This window comes from Diceros bicornis, unplaced genomic scaffold, assembly GCF_020826845.1.
Source record: "Diceros bicornis minor isolate mBicDic1 unplaced genomic scaffold, mDicBic1.mat.cur scaffold_184_ctg1_multi, whole genome shotgun sequence".
Taxonomy (NCBI): domain Eukaryota; kingdom Metazoa; phylum Chordata; class Mammalia; order Perissodactyla; family Rhinocerotidae; genus Diceros; species Diceros bicornis.
In genome coordinates, this window is record NW_026691079.1 from 468947 (window position 1) to 496740 (window position 27794).

A 27794-nucleotide genomic window follows, 5' to 3' on the forward strand; every position below is an offset into this window, starting at 1 on the left:
TAGAATTAGCAATCTATAGGACAGGAATATAGAAATCTTCAGATGGAGGAGGAAAGAGAACTAAGACTAAAAAGAAATGAAGAAATTCTCTGGGAAATATCCAACTCAATTAGGAAATGCAACATAAGGATTATAGATATTGCAGAGGGAGAAGTGAGGGAGAAAGGACCAGAGAGCTTGTTCAAAGAAATACTAGCTGAGAACTTCCTAAACCTGGGGAAGGAGCTGGAATTACAAGTAAAAGAAGCTAATAGAACACCTAATTACATCTATGTAAAAAGACCTTCTCCATTAGTAAAGCTGGCAAAATCCAATGACAAAGAAAAAATATTAAGGGCGGTAAGGCAGAAGAAAATAACCTACAAAGGAATTGCTATCAGGCTTTCAGTGGACTTCTCAGCAGAAACCTTACAGGCTAGGAGAGCATGGAATGACATATTCAAAATTCTGAAAGACAAAAGCTTTCAGCCAAGAATACTATATCCAGCAAAAATATCCTTCAGATATGATGGAGAAATAAAAACTTTTCCAGATAAACAAAAGCTGAGGGCATCCATTGCCACAAAATCCCCTGCAAGATATGATCAAGAAGGTCCTCATACCTGAAAAAAAAAGAAAGGGTTTACAAAGCCTTGAGCAAGGAGATAAATAGGCAGACAAAATCAGAAAATTGCAACTCTCTATCAGAACAGATCAGCAAATAATTAATTATAACTTTAAAGATAAAGGGAAGAAAAACATCAAAAATAAATATAATCACTTCATTTTAACCACAAACTCACAATACAAAACGGAATAAGTTGTAACAACAATAACTTAGAAGGGGAAGAGGGAATGGGTGGAACCTGATTAGACTTATGGAATAAGAGGCTATCAGAAAATGGACCAACTCATCTACGAGAACTTTTACACAAACCTCACGGTAACCACTGAACAAAAATCAGACAGAGACACAAATGATAAATAAAGAGAAAACCATCATAGACAAACACCAAACTGAATTGGTATTCTGAAATGCACAGGACGAAAAACAACGGAAATACAAAGCAGCTGGAAAACAAGTGATAAAATGGCAGCATTAAGCCCTCATATATGAATAATCACTCTAAATGTAAATGGATTGAATTCCCCAGTCGAAAGACACAGAATGCCTGGATGGATTAAAATACAAGATCCAACAATATGCTGCCTCCAGGAAACATTTCTGAGCTCTAAAAACAAATGCAAGCTTAGAGCAATGGGATGGAAGATGATACTCCAAGCTAATGGCAAACAAAAGAAAGCAGATGTTGCCATACTTATGTCAGACAGTGTAGACTTCAAGATAAAGAACACAAAGAGAGACAAAGAGGAGCGGTCTGTAATGATAATGGGGACACTCCACCAAGAGGAAATAACACTTATAAGTATATATGCACCTAACACAGGAGAACCAAAGGAGATAAGGCAATTATTAATTGACCTAAAAGAAGATATTAACAGCAACACAATAATAGTGGGGGAGCTTAACACCCCTCTTTCATTAATGGATAGATCAAACAGACAGAATGTCAGCAAGGAGGTAATGGAACTAAATGAAAAACCAGACCAGATGGACTTAACAGATATATATAGAACACTCCATCAAAAATCAGCAGAATACACATTCTTCTCAAGTGCACATGGAACATTCTCAAAGATAGACCATATGTTGGGAAACAAGACAAGCATTAATAAATTTAAGAAGACTGAAATCACAGAAAGCATCTTTTCTGACCATTATGCTATGAAACTAGAAATCAACTACGAGAAAAATCTAGGAAGTGACAAACACGTGGAGACTAAAGAACATGCTACTGAACAACCAATGGATCAGTGAAGAAGCTACAGAAGAAATCAAAAAATATCTGAGGAAAAATTAAAATGAAAGTACACCACACCAACTCATATGGGATGCAACAAAAGCGGTCTTAAGAGGGAAATTCATAGCAATACAGGCCCACCTTAACAAACATGAAAAATCTCAAATAAGCAATCTTAAACTACACCTAACAGAACTAGAAAAAGAAGAACAAAGCCCAAAGTCAACAGAATGAGGGAAATAATAAAAATTAGAGCAGAAATAAATGAAATTGAAAAAACAACAACAAACAAATGGTAGAAAGGATCAACAAAACTAAGATCTGGTTCTTTGAGAATATTAACAAAACTGACTACTCTTAGCCAGACTCACTAAAAAAAACAAAAAAACAAAAAAACAGAGAGAAGGCTCAAATAAATAAATCAGAAATGAAAGAGGAGAAATTACAACAGATACCACAGAAATACAAAGGATCATAAGAGAATACTATGAAAAACTATATGCCAACACATTGGACAATCTAGAAGAAATGAATAAATTCTTAGACTCATACGACCTCCCAAAACTGAATCAAGAAGAAATAGAAAATCTGAATAGAACGATCACAAGTAAAGAGATTGACAGAGTAATCAAAAACCTCCCAAAAAATAAAGTCCAGGACCAGATGGCTTCTCTGGAGAATTCTACCAGACATTCAAAGAAGATTTAGTACCTATCCTTCTCAAACTATTCCAAAAAGCTGAAGAAAATGGAAGACTTCCTAACCCATTTTACGAGGCCAACACCACCCTGATCGCAAAGCCAGACCAGGACAACACAAAGTGGGAAAACTATAGGCCAATATCGGTGCTGAACATAGATGCAAAAATCCTCAACAAAATATTGGCAAACCGAATACAGCAATACATAACAAGGATCATGACCATGATCAAATGGGATTTATATCAGGGATACGGGGATGGTTCAACATCCGCAAATCAGTCAATGTGATACCCCACAATAAGGAAATGAGGAATAAAAACCACCTGATCATCTCAATAGATGCTGGGAAAGCATCTGACAAGATCCAATATCCATTTATGATAAATAAATTTAAAAAACCTCTCAATAAAATGGGTATAGAAGGAAAGTACCTCAATATAATAAAGTCCATATATGACAAACCCACAGCCAACATCATACTCAATGGGGAAAAACTGAAAGCCATCCCTCTGAATTCAGGAACAAGACAAGGGTGTCCACTCTCGCCACTCCTATTCAACAGAGTACTGGAGGTTTTGGCCAGAGCAGTTAGGCAAGAAAAAAATAAAAGAAATCCAAACTGGCAAGGAAGAAGTGAAACTCTGGCTGTTAGAAGATGACATGATTTTATATATAGAAAACCCTAAAGAATCCTTGAGAAAACTATTAGAAATAATCAACTACAGCAAAGTTGCAGGGTATGAAATCAATGTACAAAAATCAGTTGCATTTCTACTCTAATAACGAACTAACAGAAAGAGAACTCAAGCATATAATCCCACTTATAATCTCATAAAAAAGAATAAAATATCTAGGAATAAAAACACTTTGGGTATTCTTGATCCTCTGCATTTCCATATAAATTTTATTATCAGATTATCAATTTCCACCTATCATCTGCCAAGATTGTGATTGCGATTATTTGGAATTTATAGATCAATGGAAGAGAACTGATGTCTTTAAATAAGTGATTCCAATAATGCATGAAGTTGGTTATCTCTCCATTTATTTATATTTTCTTTAATTTCTCAGTAATATTTTGTACTTTTATTTGGACAAGGCCTCGCACATCTCTCATTAGATTTAATTCTTTTTCATAGTATTAAATGTTTTTGATCCAGATCTTGTCATTGTATGACATGTCTCTAATTCTCTTTTTTATGTAAATTCCATTTGTTTTTCTTTCTGCTTCAATTTTGGATTTTTTTTGTTTCCTGAATTTTTTGGCCTCTCATCTAATATTAAATCCGTCTAATATATTTATAATTTTATATATTGTATTTTTCTAGTTCTAGTATGCCATGTGAGCCTTTTTATAGATCCCAATTCCCTGGTGGAATTCTCCATCTTCCCCATTTTCTCCATCTTTTTCTCCATTTCTTATACATATTAATCATAGTTATTTAAAACTCCTTGTCAGGTAACTCCAACATCTCATCTGTGGCTGTTTCTATTACCATTTTTTCTCTTGGTTCAATTACGTAGTTTTGCATTTGGCATATCTCGCCATGCTTTATTGAATGCTGTCATGTGCTATAAAATATTGTAGGAGCCCAGATGATAGTATCAAATCACAGAGAGTTAACCCTTTCTTACACACAGGTGAGAGAGTTGTGACTCATCACTCTAATCTGACTGGGGACTGTGCTGGGTTGTGGATTGTACCCTTCAACCTCTCCCTCTAGTTCCACCTTGAGTCTATGGGATTTTAACCTAAAATCCTGGTGCAGATCAAGATGGCATCATATGACATTCATGACTTCTGTTACCCTCACAAGAAGACCAACTAGCAACTGTCCACAGACAAGACACCCTTGAGAAAATCCCAGAGCCTGAGAGTGAGGCTGCAGCACCCCTCTGGACTACAGAGAAGGACCTCATTAGAAGGATAAGAGGAGCGGATACACTCTGATTAAATCATCCTTCCCCCAGGCTGACATAGTGCCACACTGAGAGGACCCCCTGAGCCTAAGTTCCTCTAGTGGGAAAAAGAGAGTCCAAGGTGGACATCCAGCACCGCCCCCCCCCCCACCAGCATTGCAGAACCCTTCCTGAGAGGCACACTTGGTTTTCACCTCACAGGGATCACTGGGGAATCTGCAGGTCTTGAGCACTGGGGATCAGATAGAAAGAGAGAAGGTAGCGGGGCTGACAGCAACCAACACTCGGGGCTTGGCAGACCACATTCCTCCTTACAGCAGCACCCAAGTAGAGATCCCAGCCAGCACCTCTGCCCATCTACACAGCTAAGTAGGTGGCCCCGTCTGGTCAGGGAGCTCTGTGCTCAGTTCTACCTGATTCAGGTCTCAGCCAATGAGCTGCACTGGCCATGGAGCCTGTTCTACAGGCCTGCCCAGGCAGGGAAGCAAACTGGAAGGCCCCTCCAACTGCTGAGCATAGCTTCCCGTTCTGCCAGCCCAGGAAGCCCGGCCAGAGATCCCAAGCAGCTGTGTAGCCCATCCAGCCATCTTGCTGCACTTGCACTCATAACTCAATAGTAAAAAAAAAAAAAAGCAATTAAAACATGAGCAGAGGATCTGAATAGACATTTTTCCAAAGAAGATATACAGATGGCCAACAGGCACATGAAAAGGTGCTCAACATCACTAATCATCAGGGAAATGCAAATCAAACCAACAGTGAGATACCATATCACACCTGTTAGAATGGCTATTATCAAAAACTCGAGATAGGCATCGGCGAACATGTGGAGAAAAGGGAAACCTTGTGCACTTTTGGTGAGAATATAAATTGGTGCAGCCACTCTGGAAAACAGTATGGAGGTTCCTCGGGAAATTAGAAATAGAACTATAACATGATCCAGCAATTCCACTTCTGGGTATATATCTAAAGGAAATGAAATCAGGATCTTGAATATCTACACTTGGATATCTACACTTGAATATCTTGGATATATACACTCCCATGTTCATTGCAGCATTATTTACAATAGCCAAGATGTAGAAACAACCTAACGGATGAATGGATAAAGAAGATATGGTATGTATATATATACAATGGAATACTATTCAGTCATGAGAAAGAAAGAAATCCTGTCATTTGCAACAGCATGGATGGACCTTGAGGAAATTATGCTAAGTGAAATAAGTCAAACAAAAAAAGACAAATACTGTATGATCTCACTTATATGTGGAATCTAAAAAAGCCAAACTCACAGAAACAGAGTAGGATGTAGTTGCCAAGAGCTGGGAGGTGGGGGAAATGGGGAAATATTGGTCAAAGGGTACAAACATCTGGTCATAAAACGAATACAGTCTGGGGTTCTAATGTACAGCATGATGACTATATTATATATACTTGAAAGTTGCTAAGATGGTAAATCTTAAATATTCTCACCACACACACACACACACAATGTAATTATGTGAGGTGATGGAGATATTAACTAATTCTATTGTGGTAATCATTTCGCAATATATACATGTGTCAAATATCTCGTACACCTTAAAATTACCATTGCTGTATGTTAATTGTATCACAATAAAGCTGAAATAATAAATAAATAAGTAGACAGATAGGGGGGAAAAAACCTCCTGGGATACTTCTCTTCTTTACTACAGAGGTTTATTTAATCAGCTGTGGACTATAATTTAACCCTGAGACTATAGTTACTGCAGAACTTATTTTGCATACATGTTATGGGGAATTGCATTTATTCACTATATGTCTGTTACAAGAAATTGTATGCATTAGAATATGTCTGGGTAGGAGATTGGACATATGTATCTAAACTGTCTGCCTACCAGCACTGTTAATGACCTCACTAACTTTATTCCATGACTCCATTTCTACATAAATGCATAAACCCAATTTTTAGTCAGAAACCTTTAAGGCTTTTTGTCTTGGATTTCTTTTTATAGGTTTATTTCAGAAAAATAAATTGATGATTCTAGAAGAATAATAAAAAATATGTTGTAACCAGGGGCCGGACCAGTGGCGCAAGCAGTTAAGTGTGCACACTCCGCTGCGGTGGCCCAGGGTTCACTGGTTCGGATCCCGGGCATGCACTGATGCACCGCCTGTCAAGCCATGCTGTGGCAGCGTCCCATATAAAGTAGAGGAAGATGGGCATGGATATTAGCCCAAGACCAGTCTTCCTCAGCAAAAAAAAAAAAAAAAAAAAGAAGAAGAAGAAGAAGAGGATTGGCAGATGTTAGCTCAGGGCCTATCTTCCTCACAGAAAAAAATGTCATAACCATTGGGAATAGTAGAGAAAAAAGAAAGTTGTGAAGATCTGTGTCTTTGATGACATCACTGAGCCACAGGAGGAGCCAACACAGACCCACCATATGCTGAAGATCCTTTGACTGGGTTTGGTCTTAACTGCAGCTGAAAACATTCTCCCTAAGTCAGGACTGGAGACACTTAATCAGGTGTGTCTGAGTATTGTATCACAGGCAATCTGTACACACAGGGACAGCAAAAGTGACCTTTTTTTTTTTTGGTGAGGAAGATTGGCCCTGAGCTAACATCTATTACCAATCTTCCTCTTTTTGCTTGAGGAAGATTGTCGCTGAGCTAACATCTGTGCCCCTCTTCTTCTATTTTGTATGTGGGATGCCGCCACAGCATGGCTTGATGAGCGGTGTGTAGGTCTGCACCCGGGGTCCAAACCCATGAACCCCAGGATGCCGAAGTGGAGCACATGAACTTAACCACTATGCCACTGGGCTGGCCCCTGACCATTTTCTTAATCATGGCCAAAATGAAGAATTTGTGAAACTGAAACAATGAGTCTTTACTATTTCCCCAGATGCAGAGCACTGTACCTGATGACCAGCTCACGAGTATCCAAACAGTGAGAGAAATGACTGTCTCCCCAAGGTTGTAACCTTCCTGGCCTTTGAGGATTACTTAGAATGGCTCTGATCTGCACAGCTCTGTGCTTCTCTGCCATGTGCTTCACAGCTCTGTGCTCTCAGCTCTCTCCTTCTCACCTCCCTCCTCCTGTGCTTCCTCTGCGCCTTACTCTTCATTGGCTATCCCAACACAGCCACCTCCATCCTCCAACAAATCACATGTGGAGCTGTGTTCACTGTGGCTGCTTCTACTGTTTTGGCCAAAACCATTACCATGATTCTGGCACTCAAGGCTATGAAACCAGGAGGAACAATGAGGTGGTTACTGGTATCAGGGGCTTCTAACTCTGTTATTCCCATCTGCTCCCTGACTCAACTGATTATCTGTGGAATCTGGTTGGGAACATCTCCTCCCTTCATTGACATAGACGCACACTCTGAACATGGCCACCTCATCATCATGTGCAACAATGGCTCGGTCACTGCCTTCTACTGTGTCCTGGGACACCTGGGTTCCTTGGCCCTGGGCAGCTTCACTGTGGCTTTCTGGGCCTGGAACCCGCCTGACACCTTCAATGAGGCCAAGGTCCTGACGGTCAGCATGCTGGTGTTCTGCAGTATCTGGGTCACCTTCCTCACTGTGTACCACAGAACCAAGGCCAAGGTCATGGTGGCCGTGGAGATCTTCTCCATCTTGGCCTCCAGTGAGGGGCTATTAGGCATCTTTGTCCCCAAAGTGCTACATTATTCTAATGAGACCCAATAAGAACTCTTTGAAAGGTTTAAGGAGCAGAATAAGTTTCAGGGGCAAGAGGCATTCTGAGGTTTTATCTCATAAATCTCTATCCCATTTTTAGGTCTTTAACCAATAAACCACTCTGGTTTTTCATTCAGATATTATAAAACAATTGAAATTGCTTTATCTATTTATCAGAGCGTCCTCTCCTCTCTATTTTCTCTTTTTTTGGTGAGGAAGATTGGCCCTGAGCTAACATCTGTTGCCAATCTTCCTTTTTTTTTGCTTGAGGAAGACTGGCCTTGAGCTAACATCTATACCAATGTTTCTCTATTTTTTTTTTTTTTTTTTTTGTGAGGAGATCAGCCCTGAGCTAACATCCGCCAATCCTCCTCTTTTTTTGCTGAGGAAGACGGCCCTGGGCTAACATCGGTGCCCATCTTCCTCCACTTTATATGGGACGCCGCCACAGCGTGGCTTACCAAGCAGTACTTCGGTGCGCGCCCGGGATCCGAACCAGCGAACCCCGGGCCGCCGCAGCGGAGCGCGCGCACCTAACCGCTTGCGCCACCGGGCCGGCCCCTGTTTCTCTATTTTTTATATGTGTAACATCCCCACAGCATAGCTGAATGAGCGGTATGCAGGTCCATGCCCGGGATCTGAACTTGCGGCTGCAGACCCCAGGCCACAGAAGTGGAGCACGCAAAATTAACCACTCGCCACCAGGCCGGCCCCTCTCCTCTATTTTTAAGAGTTCCTCTATTTTTACAACTCTCTTCAGCCATCAAGGCTCACAAATAGGATTGGATTAATGGCTATCCTCAAAGATTTTACTGTTGACTCTAGCTATTTCTTCCATTTTTATGTAAACAGTAAGCACATTCTGTATTTCTTCTTCCACCTCTCTAACCTCAAAAACTCATTTCGTAACTTAGAAATTTTCAGGCCATCCTCTGTTGTACCCTCTCTGTTTTGTTTCATCAACTGATAGTTACTACAAAGATTCATAGTTGGGTAAAATATCTAGGTTATCCATATTTCCTTTTGTTTTCTTCTGACTTCTTCAGAGTTTTTCATTTTAGCTTTCAAATATATTTGGAATTTTTTCCAGAATCAAAAGTTAGTTAATTTTTTAACGTAGTTAATATTTTCCTCAAACTATTTATTAAAACATCATTTTCCAACTTATACAAAATGCTAACATTATCACAGACTAAATTCATACACACAATGAATTGTTTCTGGAACCTCTATATGCCTCCTTCAATTTGTCATTTTTGTTGGACTTTTTTCTCCAATAACAAACGTTAGAGAATGCATTGGTATATCACTTTTTCCATATTCCCTCTCGTGCTTCATTTGTCTAAAAAGTTCTTATTTCTCCTTGTAAAATTTCTAATTCATGTGAATTTGAGACCCAATATTTTCATTTTGTATAAATTATATTATGCTTGTAACTTTATTATGTTGAACCAAATACTGTGAGTGGCAATGACCTCTCTACAGTAGTAGATATTGACAAATAAACTATTTCTCTACTTAAGGATTTTATTTCCTTTCATAATGCTTTATCACTTTTATTTCATTTTCTCGATTGTATTTATTTTCAAAGTCATTGATTTTTGTTACTATTTTTATTATTTCCTTACTTCTGCTTGCTTTGGATTTACATTGCACTTCTTTTTCTAATTTCTTGAGATTGGAGCTTTGATTATTGGTTTAAGGACTTTCTTGTTTTCTAACGTAAGCATTTAGTGTTATAAATTTCCATCTTGTCATTGCTTTAGCTGCATCTCACAAATTTTGATGTATTTTCATTTTCATTCAGTTCTATTTATTTTTATTTCCTTGGAGAGTTCCTCTCTGAAGCATGGTTTATTTATAAATGTGTTAATTTCCAATCGTTTGGAGATTTTCCAAACAAAATTGATTTGGGATATGGTCAGAGAACATACTTCGTATGATTTCAACTATTTTAAATTTGTTGAAGTTTGTTTCATGACCCATCTTGGTGAAAGTTCTATGGGTGCTTGATTAGAATGTGCATTCTGGTGATGTTGGGTGGAGCGTCCTATAAATGTCAACTGAGTGGTCTGTACGTGTCAATTGGATCCTGTTGTTCGGTGGCATTGTTCAGTTCTTCTCTATTCTTGCTTTCTGTCTAACAGTACTATTAATTGCTAAGGGAGGTGTTGAGAGGGCTGTGGAAGTCCCTAACTGTAATTTTGGATTTATTTCTTTCAGTTATCAGTTCTTAACTCATGTATATTGATGCTCTAATTACTATCTTCTTGGTAGATTGAACTTTATATCATTATGCAACATCCCTCTTTGTCACTAGTAATTTTCTTTGGGCTGATATCCACCTTACGATATTAGTGTAGACACTTGGCTTTTTTTATTAATATTTGCACAGTATAACTTTCCATTCTTTTACTTTCAACCTACCCAAGTCGATATATTTGAACTGAGCTTCTTGTAGACAGCATATAGTTTGGGTCATGGTCTTTTACCTACTTTACTAAACTCTGCCCTTTTTTTTTTTTTGTGAGGAAGATCAGCCGTGAGCTAACATCTGCCAATCCTCCTCTTTTGCTGAGGAAGACTAGACCTGGGCTAACATCCATGCCCATCTTCCTCTACTTTATATGGGACACCGCCACAGCATGGCTTAACAAGCGGTGTGCCGGTGAGCACCCGGGATCCGAAGCCCCGCACTTAATCCCTTGTGCCACCCGCCGGCCTTTAAACTCTGCCTTTTAATTGGTGTATCTAGATCATTTACATTTAAAGTAACTGTTAATATGTTAAGGTTTAAGTCTGCTACTTTTATTACTTGTTTTTATTCCATTTCTCATTTCTCTTTTCTTGCTTTCTTGTGTTTACTGAGTTCCTGCCACAGTCCTCCCCTTAGAGCCGCTGAGTCCCAGTCCACCCCACACCACACCCTAGCCTTATCCCTCCCACGTATTCGCCCACCAAACCTGGTACCCGTTCACAGCCCCGCCCCTGGAACTTGTCTCTGCTGACAGCGGCCCCGCCCATCCGAACTTGCGAACCCTGGGCCACCGAAATGGAGCAGGCGCACTTAACTGCTACACCACCGGGCAAGCCCCAATAATTTCTCTCTTTTTGATGGTCTCTATTTGGTAAGAGTTCCATTTCCTTTAGTTCTTTGTACATGGCTTCCTTTATCTCTTTGAGCATACTTAAAATAGTTGATTTGAAGTCTTTGTCTGGAAAGTCCCTTCTTTGGGGACAATTTCTGTTAATTTCCTTTTCCTGTAATGGGCCAAGCACTTTTGCTTCTTTGCATGACTCATTTTTTTTGTTGTTGAAAACTGGACGTTTGGCATTATAGTCTGGCAATTCTGTAAATCAGATTTCCCCCCATCCCTAAGTTTTGTTGTTGTTGCTTGTTGTAGGTGGTGTTGTTTGGTGACATTTCTGAACTAATTTTGCAATGTCTGTATTAGTCACGTGTGGCCACTGAAGTCTCTGTTTTGTTAGCTTAATGGCCAGCTAGTGATTTGTCAGAGATTTCCTTAAATACCTAGAACCCAAAAACGCACAGTCTTTGCAGATGGTCTCTGTGTATATTTTGGAGCGTGCTTTCAAAACTCAATCAGGCAATTGCCAACTCTGTCTTAGCCTTCACTTCCTGCTTGTGCAGAGCAGGAAGGTCAATCAAAGGTGAGGGCTTAGTGCCTTCTCAGCCCTGGGTATGTGCGTGGTCTTACGTATATCTAGGAATATGTGGGAGCTTTTCGAAGCCTTTTTTGTCTGAAACATCTTATTCCCTGTTTTCCTCTTAGACTTTTTGGTTAGTCTTTTGTTTGGTTCAATGGTTTTCCCTTGCCCCAGGCAGCAGTGGCTAATACATTTAAATGTGTTTGGCACATGCCCCAGCCCTCCACCCTTCATAGCCACCTCAGCACTGAGAGAGTTTGGAGTTAGACAAAATAAAAGCAAGCCCTTTGAGCCAGTCATTCAGGGAGCCACCAGACAGGTCAAAACAAGCAACCACAGCTCTTTGAGAAGAAAATCCGTTCTGCTCCCTCCAGTAGTAGGAACACAGGCTGCTGTCTTCAAGGTGACTGCCATGGTGGGGAACAGGTGATGGGCCAGGGTCAGTTAAAGTGTCAGAGCTCTCTTACCAAATTCACTTCTTTGTTTTGATTAAACATTATTCTGGTTGCTGTAAACTTTTTATAACTCTCCAATGTTCCAATCAAGTTGATTCTGACAGTTTTTACCAGTTTATTTGCTGGTGTTTTGTAGAGTATTGGACTTTGAGAGTTACCTACTCCATCACTGTCACTGACATCACTTCTCACAAGTCTTTCTTAAGCACCTTTATGTTCCTGGGTCTGTGCTAGGAATTAGGAATATGGTGGTGAATGAGGTCTGTGCTAGGAATTAGGAATTAGGGAATTAGGTCCCTACCATCCTGGAGCTTGTGGTCTAATGCCTTCCCTATCAACTGAAGATCTACTCCTTGGCCTGACTTCATGTTCTCCATGGATAAAAGCTTTGGGGCTTTTAAGTCTGTATTTGAAACTGGGCATGAACTTCTGGGACCAGTTATCCCCCGTCACCCTGGATATTGACTGAGGATGCTTGCATTTTTTTTTCTTGGTGAAAGATAGTTTTACTATATTTGTTAGAATTTAAGGATAATTGTACTGCTGCTCCTAAAGTCACACCTGCTCATCTATAGAAGTGTGGGCCTCAGTTCCATGGTGAGGCTTCTTGTCCCATGCAGAGTCCCCTACATCATATGTCTTTTCTCCATGTATAGGGAATCAAGTTGATAAATCTAGTCTGCTCTCCGAATTGGAGCAAGAAGATAAAGCGAGGACAGAGGAAAGAGCAATTCTCCCAGGCACCTGTCCAGGTGAGCACCAGGTATATATGAGTCTTTGTCAGGAACCTCTCTGGCCTGTGGCTTGACAGTTTGGAGTATTACATTAGGAAATGTCCATCAGAGACATTTGTAAAATGCCCTTTTTTCCCGACAAGAAGGCCAAAAACGTTTAGTATGAGCCTCCTCGTGGACCTCCTTTGCTTTTTCTTTAACTTTCTGTTCATTATCTCATACTTTACTTTGGCCTCAGGGGGGAAAAAGCTCTCTCTCTTCCTTCTTAAATTTAAGTCTCATATGAGCTCTTTGTCTAGTTCCTTCTCACTTTACATTCCTGACAAGTCCTTCTTTCCATCAGCATCAATCTTAATATTTCTAGAGTCTTCTTTAATACAAACCTAAAATTTTCACACTCGTGTCCCTTTCATTGTAAACCTCCTGAAAATCTCTAACCCCTTCGGGTCTACCTTCACTAACAAGTGCATTTTACCTTTTCTTTCCTTTATCAACTTAAATTTCTTTTCAATTTGTTTCGGATTTGGAGACTCTTACTTAAAGTCCAAGGGTTAACTTCTAAGCAGCATGTTTTTAGAGAAGAACAATCTAAAGGTTTAAAAATGGTAAGATTTCTGATTTTCCACAGTAGGAAAATACCATAAATTAGAAAAGCCACAAAGTTACCAAGGGATTCATTTTCCCAAGAAAAAGTTGTCCCTCTGGAGAGATACCCTGAAACTCTTGTGAATTTGGAGAGAAGCATAAGTTATCTCCAAAATTTTTTCTTCCCTGAGTGTTCAGAAAAGTAAATGTTTCCATAAACGTGACTCAGATATTGAATGTTTCAAACATAAATTTGTCTTAAACTTATCAGAAGATGCTCTGTGAATCTGATAAGGACTTATGGCAAAGCATCCATCTTTTTTAACTTCTGAGAACTCAAACCAGCAGAAATCATATACAGGCACTCAAAGTGGCAAAAACACCAATTATAATGATGTTATACATAGCAGAATTCCTGGAAGAAAAATTCCTATGATAGCATTGAATATTAAAAATATTATAAATTATAGTTAGCATTCATTTCTTAATCAATAGGAGAGAAGTCATCTTGGAGTGAAACTCAACAAGTGTAATCAGTGTTTTAAAGTCTTCAGCACAAAATCTAATCTTATTCAGCACAAGAGAATTCATACTGGAGAAAAACCCTATGATTGCAATCAATGTGGCAAATCCTTCAGCAGCAGTTCTTACCTCACTGTTCATAAGAGAATACATAATGGGGAGAAACCCTATGAATGCAGTGACTGTGGGAAAGCCTTCAGTAATCCCTCATCCCTTAGACTGCACGTGAGAATTCACACTGGAGAAAAGGTCTATGAATGTAACCAGTGTTTTCACATCTTCCCCACTAGATGTATCCTCAAAAGGCACAGGAGAGTTCATACTGGGGAGAATCGTTACGAATGTAATCACTGTGGAAAGGCTTTAGCACGAGCTCCTCCCTTACTGTCCACAATAGAATGCATACAGGGGAGAAACCTTATGAATGTAATGACTGTTGTAGAGCCTTTAGGAAGAGCTCATATCTGACACAGCATGTGAGAACTCATACTGGAGAAAAACCCTGTGAGTCTAATGAGTGTGGGAAATCCTTCAGCAGTAGTTTTTCTCTTACTGTGCACAAGAGAATACATTATGGAGAGAAAGCCTACGAGTGCAGTGACTGTGGGAAAGCTTTAAATAATCTCTCATCTGTTAAGAAACATGTGAGAACTCACACTGGAGAAAAACCCTATGAATGCAATCATTTTGGGAAATCTTTCACCACTAACTCTTACCTTTCTGTGCATAAGAGAATTCATAATAGGTAGATATGAAGATAGTAACTGTGGGAAAGCATTCATTGATCTGCCATCTCTCAGGCATCTTCAGGACTCACATTGGATGTATAAATTATTTGTTGTGTAATAAATTATCCCTAAAATTTAGTGGTTCAAAACAACAAGCATTTATTATCTCACAATTTCTGTAGGTCAAGAGTTCAGGAATGGATTAGCTATGTAGTTCTAGCTCAGCATCTCTCATGAGAAACAAGATGTCAACCAGAAATGCAGTCATCTAAAGTCTTTGGGACTGAAGGGTCCACTTCCAATGTAGCTTACTCACATCCCTGGCAAATTAGCGCCAGTTGTTGGCAGGGGTCCTTCAGTTTCTCCTTATGTAGGTCTCTCCATGGTGCTGAGTATCATCACAATATGGCAGCAGGTTCCCTCCAAAGGAAGTGATCCAAAAGAGCCCATGCAGAAGCCGTAAGTCTTTTATGACCTAGCCTCAGAAGGCCATATTCTCTCTTCATCTGTATTGTGTTGGTCACCCAGACTGATCCTGCCACACAGCGGGAGGGAACTACACAGGATATGAATACCAGGAGACAGAGATCACTGGGAATCCTCTTGGAGTCTGGCCTTCAGTGAAGAAAAGCCTTCAGCACACCCTCATCCTTCTAATCTGATCAATATGGAGTAGCATTCAATAACCCACACGTTAACTCACTCTGGAGAGAAGCCTTCTAAGTGCACTCTATGTGGTAAAACCTTCAACACAAACTCTGACCCTACTGTGTGCCAGAAGATGACCTACTGGGGAGAAACCTAAAGAATGCAATGGCTATAGGAAAGCCTTCGGTGATAGCCCTAGGGAGTCACGTCACAATTTACACTAAGGGAAAACTCTATGAATATCATCAAAATGGAAAACCCTTCAGAGGACCCTCATCCCTTAAGACACACATGAGAAACACACTGCAGAGGAACACCCTGTATATAAGGAATGTGGAATGGCAAACACTGGCACTCTCCCCTCTAGTCTACGCTGCTCTGTGCTTGGGGAGGTTGATGGACTATATCAAAGAGCTCATTTGCCTTAGGCTTCTGTTTGGGTTGGTCAGTGGGGAGCCCAGTTAGGAGATCAGAGGGTTGGAGGAGAGTGACTCCATGCCATGACTATATCCCTGCAGGAGAACTGGGGTCCGGGTGTTACCCTTGAGCTCTTCTCAGCCCCTGTGGTGCAGCTGTCTCCCCTTTCCCCACTATGACCCCAGACTCACTCCCTCCCCTCCCCTTTTCTTCCTTGCTCTTCCAGTGACTGAATATGCAGTATCCCTCTTTGGTTTCCCTACACCCTAGTCCTGTTAACATGAATCATTCTGGCCTAGTGACACATCACTGCACGGAGAGCATAATGAAAAGTCTGTACCATTTCCTACAGGGGCCCCAAATAATCAGGATTCATCACATCACTGACCTCACCTTCCACCACTCTCCTATTTGCTCCATCCACTGTAGCCATACTGGTCTTGCTGTAGCTCCCTCACCCCAGCACAGTTCACTGTCAGGGTCTCTGTACTGCCTAGACTGATATCCCCCAATGTAGCCACATGGCTCACTCTCAGTTCACTTAGGTCTCTGCTCAAGTGTGCCCTGAACACAGAGGCTTTCATTCTCACTCCAGATAAATAAGCAAGTCTCCAATTCCCACATTTCTTATCATTATTGGGAGATATTCGTCTCAATAGCACGTATCACTTCTCTGTCTCCTACCTTTGAAGTGGTGCAGACTGTATCTCTCTGTATTTACCATATCCACCTGATGCTACAAATATTTAAGGCTAAGGTCTCTTTCTTGATTACAAGCTTCAGAGAAGAATCTCAAATTTTAGTATTTGATGGTATCTACCACACAGTACTTGCTCAATCATCTAAATTAAATAACTATCTGAGGACACAGAACTGTAGTTCTGAAAGCAGCAACAAGAGAGATGTGAAATAGCTAACAGAAGGTTTTCATTAAGAAAAGAGCCCCCTACTATTTTTGTGCCTTATGCCTCAGCTCTGAGAGATACTGTAGACATTAGATCCCAAAAGCCAGTAGCGCGTAATTACCCAGAACTTTTTACGTCTGTGTATTTTAATCCCAAAGATAACTTAGATCTCACTTAATCTATCCACACCAAGGAAACTTTTGAACGCAGTTTAACATTTACTTAAAGCTGACTTTTGACTAAGCAGTCACCTCATATCACAGGGACAGATAATATACTCTTAATTATGAAAAGCAATTTTCTCAGTCATTCATACATAAGAACTTGATTCTGGTACAAGAGATTCCTAGAGTACCTCCTTAAAATCTGTGGTTCTGACCAGTCCATTCACACGGACTGTATTACACTCCCAGGGGTATCCCTCAATACAGGTAGCATTTATTCAGCTATGCTTCCTTTTTTCTCCTTCCTCCACCTGGGACTAAACCACACAAAAACTTCAGCAGAACACTGAATAAACCTCAGGGTAAAGAACTGCAAAGCTAGGATGTCCAACACACTCTCTTTATTAGGGAACTTGCACATCATTGTTGGGGACTATGACCTCTGTAAAAAACCTTCCTCTCCATCATGCCTCTGGATACCATTTGTTCTTCCTTCTTTCCAAACTACATCATTTCTCATCATTATCAAGAGGACAAAACTTAAAGAGCTCTGTGAAAACCTGCCATACAGCCCACTACTTTAGTCCAATAATTTGCCCAATTCTATTTTCTTTCACCTCACTTGCATACCTACATGCCCCATGAATTTGAATATACTCACTTCCTTGACTGTGTATTTAAACCTGGCTATTCCATTATCACCTCTAGGTCATAATATCTTTCTCCAAGTTAATTTATAATTTTAAAACATGGCAAGATACTGAATGACTCCAGGTGAATAGCTTCATATATATGCATATGAATTTACTATGCATACAAATCTCCTGGGAATATTGTTAAAATGAAAATTTTGATTCCATAAATCTGGGACACACAGGGGAACTTTTAGATGACGGAATCATTCTGACAGTACTGTGGCGGAGAATAAATGATTCTATGCATTTGTCAAAGCCCACAAAACTGTGTAGCACAGAGTGTATGTAATACGTGCAAGTTTAAAAAAAATCAACCCATGTGACTGAGTATCCCAGGATGGAATGCAAACTGTGACAAATGAATCTAACATTATTATAAATTTACGATATCACCATACTGAAGGGGGCTGGGGGGCAGAAGCTAACTTGAGTAACTTTGGAAAACGGGTGTTTTGACTAGAAACTGTAAGGCTAAATATAATAGGAACTGTACACTGTACGTAAACACTGTATTCTAGTTGGTAAATTTGTTTCTTCTGTGAGAATAGCCTAGAAATTCTGCACCTGCTTTACCCATATGCTGAGGGTGAAGAGTATGGATGGTAGGTAGAGGATGGTGGGAACCAGGTTTCTCTGTTGGAGATAGAAATTATAAAGGAGCAAGAAAGGAAGGTTAGGATGAATCCTGTAGTTCAGGATTATAGCTGGAGACATCAGTACAAACTCAAGTTTACCTTAATATGTATACAGATGGACAGATACAGAAAGAACTATAGATATGCCGACATACGTGGTTTACTATATACACATATGTCACTAGCTCTGTCTGCTTTGTCTGCTGAGAGGGCCTAGAAGTAGTGACACCTGAGTAGCAATGAGCATACCCCGCACCCAAATCTGCTTTCTAATACCCTTTTCTCCAATAAAAGGAACCAGAGCTCTTTGGAGAAATGAGTGACTCGAGGGCAAAAGAATGGGAATGTGTCAAAAGGACACGGAAGCCAACTCGAAAGAAAGCTCACAATGGGCAAGGCTAGAACAATTTGAGCAACAAAATAAATTTACTGGATTATAGAACCAAAATATAAAATACATATACATAAGTCCATGCTTATATAAATGAATGAGTGACTAAAGGGGGGGGAAATGACTTCTCTACAGAAGAATTCCATTATAATATATGCAGACACTCCCTCCCAGCAGGAGATGAACTTAATTCCCACTCCCTCCACCCCCTTGAGAGTGAGCCAGACACAGTCACTTGCTTCCGAAGAATACAGCACGGAAAGGGAAAAACAAACAGTAACTTTACAGTGGAGAAACCTGGCAAATACTACCTTGGCCAAGTGATGGACGTTATCATCAACAGTAATGTCACGTGGATATTATGCTCCCCATACGATGTGACTGGAAGAACACTTCATCTCTGTGATATTTGTGCTAAAAACTGATAACCCTAGTTGATCCTAACAAAAATATCAGACTAATCCAAACTGGGGGACATTCTACCCGACACCTAGCCAGTACTTCTGATGACTGTTAAGGAAATCAAACAAAGGCTAAGAAACTCTCACAGAACAGAGAACACTGGAGAGAGCTGACAATTAAACATAACATGGTACCCCGGGTTGAATCCTGGAATAGAAAGAGAGCATTAATGGAAAAGTCAATGAAATCCAAGTGAAGTTTGAAATTTATTTTTTTTTTGGTGAGAAAGATTAGCCCTGAGCTAACATCTGCTGCCAATCCTCCTCTTTTTGCTGAGGAAGACTGGCCCTGGGCTAACATCTGTGCCCATCTTCCTCCATTTTCTGTGGGACACTTGCCACAGCACGGCTTGATAAGTGGTGCATACGTCTGCGCCCAGGATCCGAACCTGCGAACCCTGGGCCACGGAAGGACAGCATGTGAACTTAACCACTACACCACCAGGCTGGCCCCAATAGCTTTTTTTTTTTTTTTTTTTTAATGGTTATAAATCTGGTTTCTCCTTCTAGAGAATGGGACTCATAATACTGTGAACATCACAGGAGTTTTGTGAGGATGAACTGTGATACATTCACATAATGCACCATGTACTGTGCACCATGCCTGGCTCAGTCAGAGTTAAGAGCTCAATGATTATTGGTGGCATTATTGTTTCTAGAGCAATGAAATGTACCCAGCCTCTTGATGGCAGGGCCTATGACACTGTTCTTTGGGAGTTCCCAAAAAATAAAAACGATGTATAACAACATCAGTAACAAAAAAAGCGGCAAGGTGCTGAATGAACCGCTTCATATATATGCGTATGAATTTCATATGAATACGAATTACTGGAGAATCTTGTTAAAATGAAGATTCTGATTCAGAAGGTCTGGGGTAGGGGCCAAGGTTTTACATTTTGAACAAGCTCCCAAGTGACGCCAATGCTGCTGGTCCAAGGACCGAAATTGGGGTTGCAACTTTTCTATTTCTGCATGTTTTTAAATTTTCCTTAAAAAAATACAAAAAAGTTTTCTCCATCTATTCTTTATCTCTTCATCACAAAAAATACTCTTATTTTTAAACCCAACTATATCATATGTAACCCACCAGTCGTCAAGATCTTAAATAAGCAACTATTTCAACAGTACAGTCTTCCCCGCTTATACGCAGTTTTGCCTTCCACAGTTTCAGTTACCTGCAGTCAACTGTGGTCTGAAAATATTAAATAGAAAATTCCCAACTTCGTAAGTTTTAAATTTCGTGCTGTTCTGAGTAGCATGATGAAATCTTGCTCCATCCCACCTGGGACGTGAATCATCCCTTTGACCAGCGTATCCACGCTGCATAAGCTACCTGCCCATTAGTCACTTAGTAGCTATCTCAGTTATCAGATTGACTATCGCAGTATCACAGTGCTTGTGTTCTAACAACCATGGACATCATCTGCTTATGACATCCGACCATCAACATCATCATGGCTCAAAGATCCTCCTCATGTATTGTCAGAAGGTCAATATTAACCTAGCGCTACATCACAATGCCTAAATCATTCACCTCACTTCATCTCAACATGTAGGCATTGTATCATCTCACGTCCTCACAAGAGGAAGGGTGAGTACGGTACAATAAGGTATCTTGAGAGAGAGAGAGAGACCACATTCACAGAACTATTTTTACAGTATATGGTTATAACGGTTCTATTTTATTATTGTTGTTGTTAATCTCTTACTGTGCCTAATTTATAAATTAGACTTTATCACAGGTATGAATGCATAGGAAAGAATATAGTATATACAGGGTTCTGTATTATCCGCAGTTTCAGGCATCCACTTGGGGTCTTGTAACACATCCCCCGTGGATAAGGGGAGGCTACTGTATAAAAAAGGGGTAACTACACATTAATGTTTGCCCCCACATTATCTCATACCTATGTAGATAAAAGTAATGTCTTGCAAAGTCAAGTCATATACAATTCTCTTAGCCTTATCAGTTAAAAAAGCCTAAATACTTTACAGTAACCTAGATTAACCACAATCCTAGGAAATTGTGTGAAAATTTTAATTTGGTAAATTCTATTTGGAAACAGAGTATCCTATTACTAAGGCTTCTGCTTAACGATTTATTGAGTTTTCAAAGGATAAGAAGCGATCTTAGATGATCTTAGATTTAGTAGCATATACAGGATATTTGAGAGAAAAAACAGGAAAAGATGAAGAAAGCACATACTGAACTGAGAAATAGGGAATAACAAAAAATGAGATGTAAAAGAGTCATACTTTCCTGCAATTAATGACATCACAGAAAATTTTAAAAACCAGTTTCCTTAACTCAATGATTTCTAGCCATTCTGGCTTTGTGATTTCACACTTTCCCATCCTCCTTAAAATGTTTCTTAACACAAACTTTGGAAATTTAAAAAATGACATTTTTTTTAAAACTCTGAGATAACTGCAAAATAAGCTCAGCAAACACCATTTTAACTGGTATTGACTTTAAAAAGTGTTCAAATTTATTTAGTGAAAGAAACTAACTGATTTTGATGGCAAGAAATCTTTCTGGTATGTGTATACATAAACACAATGTTTCCAAACACAGTATACCATAGTAGAATTCAACAGGACACTAACAGATCCATGGTGCAAACTGCGCCCTGTGTTCAAATTAACTCTGAATCGGTTTTCCTTAAATGTCACAGGTCATTGAGGCTCCAGGGCTTCTCAAAGCCTCTAAAAAGCCTTTAAACTCTGAATTTCTAAAAAGGAGGTTTTCATTGAGAACATTTCCAGTGATCATAGTCCCTATTCACTGCCTACCCACAACACTTTACAAGCTGAGATCCAAAGATTCTTGAACCATAAAATGATAATTAAAATATTTTCTATAAGCCAAGGAAATTGAAGTGTTACAGGTCAACAAAGCTCCATTGCCAGCTAGAGATTAATTCTAAATGGTTGAGACCATTACAGCACATCACTAACAACCTGCCTCACCCTGTAAGAATTTTTCAAGAGCATAATAGATAGAGACTAATTAAAGTGATTCAAATAAATTCTCAAATTTACATGGACAAACATATTATTAAAAATTTAATCTACAGGCAAGCAGAAAAATTCTTCTGAGTATTAAGCATGTATCAATCATCCAAAAATGAGCAAAATATGACAATATATTTCTGGTCTTTACCCATAAATCTAGTCCTGGAGTAAATCATCATTCAAGATAATTAAAAAAAAAAAATATCTACCCAGGATTTGAAAAATTTGGTTGCAAATAACAACACATCCACACAGTGAGGAAGTGATGCTCTGAAATCTTCCAATAGTATCTTCAGAAAGCTTAACTTCAGTTACATAATAAACTTTGTGCTGAGCTGAAACTGATGTACAGGTGCATCCTGACCCAGATTTCTTAGTAAATAAGTTTCAAAACTGTCCGTTATAGCACAGCCCAAGAGACATTTTCCTATGTATTCTTCTTCCCTTCAGTCAATGGTTATAGAGAGCTTTCTACATGGAAAGAATCAAAAAACCATTTTTTTAGTAGAAAGCTAATTATACCAACCAAAAATGCTAAATGACTTCTTAAGTCTATTTCATTTCATAAACTTCATTTTCATAAAGAAAAAAAGAAACGCTAAAGCAAAAATACATTTAAAAATTCTAGCCAATAAAAATCAAATTTTACTTTAAAAACTATTTACAGTGTACGTTAATTTTAAAAGTAGAGCATATTTCTCCTCTCATCACTCTATACTAACATTCATAGTTACTGAAACTTTTGTTGTTTGCAACAAAATCCCTATGTCTATAAAGTTCACCTCCTCACTCTTTTAACTAACTAGGCACAATCTCCCTTCTCTGTACTGCCTTGTTATAAAAGCTTTGGGGAGGGGGTCTCAGGGTTAGTAACAATGACAGTAGAGCAAAGGAAAAGGATAGCATAACAGCCGTAAGGAAGAAAATGAAAGCAAAATAGAAGCAGGTCTTCCTCCTCCTGATAAACAAACACCAAGGCAGTTGAAAGAATTAGATAACTCGACAATCATACTTCTCAGAAGCACATACCTTGTATGGTAGAAATGATGACTCAGAATAATTACAGAATATGCTTTGCAATTATTTTAAATGAGTATGCATTATAAAAGACTCCTGTAAGTAAATCTGCTTTCACAGGGTTTAACTTTTTTCAACTATACCATCTAATTTGACTTACTACTCACCTTTGCTTTAGATATGGCAGTAAAATATATAAAAGATTACTCGAACAGGTAAGCGGTCAGAATACAACAGCACGCGATCTCTCCGCATACTCAACAAGAGGATTTACTCTCAAGAGGCTTACTTCCTATTTTCCAGGTAGTTTTGTTCCTGTGTCTCCTCTAGGTATTTCTACCTATCAACCATTTCATTGCTCACTAATGAATAAGACAATGCGGGACAACGTGACTCTCCTATTCACTTACTATAGTCAATATACCTGTAGAGATCTGAATCAAAACTGAGATTCAAAAGTCTTCTAATTTACCTCTCAACTCTGGTGATTCATAAAGTTTTAGATAACAGAGTTTGACTAGAATCACCAGAAACTCTGTTATCTAAAATTTTATTACACATTGTAAAAGTGATAGGATGAAACTTCAAAATCATTTAGTTCAACTCTTAATTACTTTACAGTTGAGAAATCATTCAGAGAACTAGTTAGATGATGTCAACTCAGGTTTTGTAACTCCAGACCAACACTTGTTCTGCTAAATCATGCTGCTTTCCGTGTAACTACTCCTTCTTCTCTATGATGTTCTTGTTATCCAAACAGTGCACCTGTGAAAGCTGATAAACTCAAGTATTCCTAGAATGACCAGAAAATCCCAAGTCTCAGGTCAAATACATATACCACTGCTTCATTTTCTACCCCAACATTTTTTCTGAAACCTTCCTAACTGCCAAAACTTTCCTGTTTCTTGTCCATCACTTTTCTCTATCACTATAATTAATGTTTTAGTTATCTAGTACCCTATGTTACATAAAACATAATGCTAATCATAATAAGCAAATATTGAGTGCTCATTATATCAGGAACTATATTAAGACCTTTAGATGTAGCATCTCACTTAATCCTCAACTTCAAATAAGATAAATAATACCGTAATCCCCATTTCAAAACTCCAAAAATCAAAGCCTCAGAAGTTAATTTTTTCTTTTTCTCTCTCTCTTTTTTTTTTTTTTTGCTGAGGAAGATTGGCCCTGAGCTAAGACGTGTTGCCAATCTTCCTCTTTTGGCTTGAGGAAAATTCACCCTGAGCTAACATCTGTGCCAGTCTTCCTCTATTTTGTATGTGGGTCGCCGCCACAGCATGGCCACCAATGAGTGATGTAGGTCGGTGCCCAGGAACTGAACCCGGGCCACTGAAGCAGAGCACACCAAACTTAACCACTAGGCCATGGGGCTGGACCCAGAGGTTAAATAATTTGTCCTAATTCACAGAGCTAACCAGAAGTAGAACCGGGATAAGTAATCAGGCAGTCTCACTCCAATGTCCATATTCCTGATCTCTACATACAATGAGTATATATAACTACATGGACTTTATTATTAATATGCAGATAACTCAAAATTTGGGGGCTACAGAAGAATTTAAAGAGTCTTTGTATTTGAAGAGGCTTCTTTCACATTAAAATAGCTTAATATGGCTTAATCCCATAAACTATATCTTCCTTAAAAAGACATGGCCCAAGTAAGAACTCTTAACTCACTCATATATAATTAAAACTCAAATTAAAGAAAATAGGAGGAAAAAAGAGTTGCAACAATACTTTAACAAATATCCAGATCAGCACTGTCCAAAAGAACTTTTTGTAGTGATAGTAATGTTTTCTATCTGCACCGTCCATCATGGTAGCCACTAGCCACATGGGACTATTCAGTATTTGAAATGTGTCTAGTGTGACTGAGTAACTGAATTTTGAATATTGTGTAATTTTAATTAATTTACATTTAAACAGCCACATGTGGCTAGTGGCTACTATATTGGACAGCACAGGTAGAAGATAAAATGCCAGAAAAAGATGAGGAAAGAAATTCTTATTGCCCTTATTTAGAGAGTGCACTAACAGTCAAATCAATTTAAATCTCTTTTCCTACTTGTTCTAGCTTCAGTTATTAACCCAAACAATATATACCTCCAAGGAGATTTAAGTAATCCAAACTTCTATACTTAAATTCTTCTTTGTGTATCTCAAAGGAAAAAAATAATTAAAACCTGTATTATCAACAAAGCTCCTTATATTAGAAACTTTTTACTGTTTGGATACCTAAGAGGAAGAATTTGAACCTGAAAACTGCCATCTACTAAGAAAACTAAAAAGAGTCACACAAGTTTTCCATTCTCTTCATAATAAATACTTGATAATAAAGTGCTTACCTTGATTCTCCACTACTGTTTCTAACACTTTCTTCATCACTGTGTCCATTCATTGTAAATATCAAGAAGTTTTAAAATAAAATATAAATCTTCCCAGTTTAAAAGATGAATATAAATACTGACTCCTCCTTGAATACCAAAAAGTCACAGACGAATTTTCTTCAACATTCACAGGTTTCCTGGGACCCTTTTTGATTCACCTAAAGAAAACATATTAAGAAAATAAGAAAACTTCCTGTAGAGAAAAAGATAAGTCTATTTAGAACTTATACAAATCTACCTAGGCCAATCAGAAATACCTAGGCTTCCATTAACTACATTCCTGACTACTTACTAGAATTTATAGCACACCAGTGCTTATTTTTGACAGAAGAAATCAGAATATCTGCTGAGTGATAAAACTTTTAGACTAACTGCAGCTGTGTAGCGATACATATATACACATTATGGATAACTAGCTAACTAAAGAAAAATGGTAATATATAACATATATATACCTTCCAAGAATAGAAAACGGAGTCTTATTAGATACTTTGTCAAACCAAGTAAGGGGGGAAAAGGTTACCTTTAATCAAACACTAATTCATATCACCAAGAACTTCATACACTTGAATGAGGCAAAGTTTGGAAAATGCTCACATAAGAACAGAAGAATAAAAGGGTATCATACAATCTTCGCAAAAACTGTACAGGTCAAAATAAATGTGTACTTTCACAGGTAAGCCGACAGTGGAATGATAAAATTTAAATAATATTTATCCAGGTTGGACTTGCGGAGATTCCATTAAAAAAAAAAAAAAGGTAATGGAATATACACTATGATTTTTTAAGTAACGGGTTTGGGGCAGAAATCACGGACCAAGACACAGCATTCCCACCTTTCAAGATTTCAGCACAACACTGGAGAGTCACCTACAAGCCATCCGCGAATAAACAAAGAGATCTCTGGCAGGGGAGGGAGAGGAAGAAGCGGGGGAAGGAGACGTCAGATCCTTCCCCAGCCAGAAAGGACCCAGATAGCCGACTGAGAGCAGAGCTGTCCTCCGACCTCAGCAAAGAGAATTCAGTCCTACGATGATCTCCATTCCACAAAAAAGAGGAGGAAAACAGGCTGTTGCCAACTTAATCACAGCAAACTCTACATCTAGATCGAGATTTTAATTCTCCAGAGACTAAGGTCCAGTAGACTCTTTGCAAGAACTGGTTATCCAAAAAGTAACTCTTCCACGCAACATTTATTCCTCATGTTAAAGATTAATTCCAACCCGTCAAAGAGCTTTACTGTTCAACAAGTCTTAAAAATCTAGGGACTCTAACAAACCGCCTCTTTCCCGAAAGTCTCTCTGCGTTGAGAAAGTTCACTCCTCTTCGTTCTTTCCTTTCCACCTTCCTTTCGCTCCTCAAAACGGCTTTCTCTGGACATTCTAACTTCCTTTTCCCCCTCATCTGCCTTCTCCGAGTCAGTCCTCTTTCTGAGGCCCTGCTCACAGCCCTGAGTTCTGCAGCTCCAGGCGCACGCAGCTCTCTCCAGCCTTTCCCGCGTCTCAACAATGAAGTCAAACCTCCCCAACCCTCCTCCCCTGTGCCCGGTCCTCGAACAGCTGCTCTGCTCCTGCTGAGTTTCCGAAGCGGGGCTCGAAAGGAGGCTGGAAGCCTTCCTCCTCCCTCCTCCGTCCATCGCAGCTTCGCTCCAGTCAGTCTCCCGGCCGGACGCACACTCCCACCCCCGTCCCTCCCAGGGCCTCCCTCCCGGTCCCCGAGTCTCTCTTCCCGCCTCACACTTCCCGCCGCCCCGCTCCGCGCCCTCCCGGGCTCGCCTGGGCCGCCGCCCCTCCCCCTCGCCGCCGCCCCCCACGTGCCGGGAGGCCGGGTCGCGGCGCGGGCGACGCGCCGGCCAAGCGCTCGCCGCTCGCGCTCCGCGGCTCTGCCCTCGCGGCCCCGCCGCGCCCACGCCGAGGAGGCCCGGGCTCCGCCGCCCGCCGGCGCTAGGACGCGCTCCGCGGAGCCCCCCGCGCGCCACTCACGCGCCCCCCCGCGCGCCCAGCCCGGCCGCCGCCGCCGCCGCCCTCGCAGAGCCGCCCCGGCCTTCGCCCGGCGCCCCCGCCCTCCGCCCGGCCGGCTCCCGGCCTCCCCGCCACGTCCTGACCCGCCCGCCGCCCCCTTTCTTACCGGCGGCCGTGCAGGCTTCGCGGGGGCGGAGGGAGCCCAGTCAGGTCTCCGCCGCCGGGT

General features: G+C 40.0%; 1 long non-coding RNA gene across 1 annotated transcript; it reads right to left on the reverse strand.

Annotated features, from left to right (window-relative positions):
- Positions 1–538: 538 nt before the first annotated feature.
- Positions 539–27749, reverse strand: LOC131402610 (uncharacterized). Its single transcript, XR_009218812.1, has 3 exons — positions 27735–27749; positions 25566–25765; positions 539–602 (listed from the first exon to the last, which is right to left on the reverse strand). It is a non-coding gene; the product is annotated as an uncharacterized LOC131402610 (long non-coding RNA).
- Between the last annotated feature and the right edge of the window lie 45 nt (positions 27750–27794).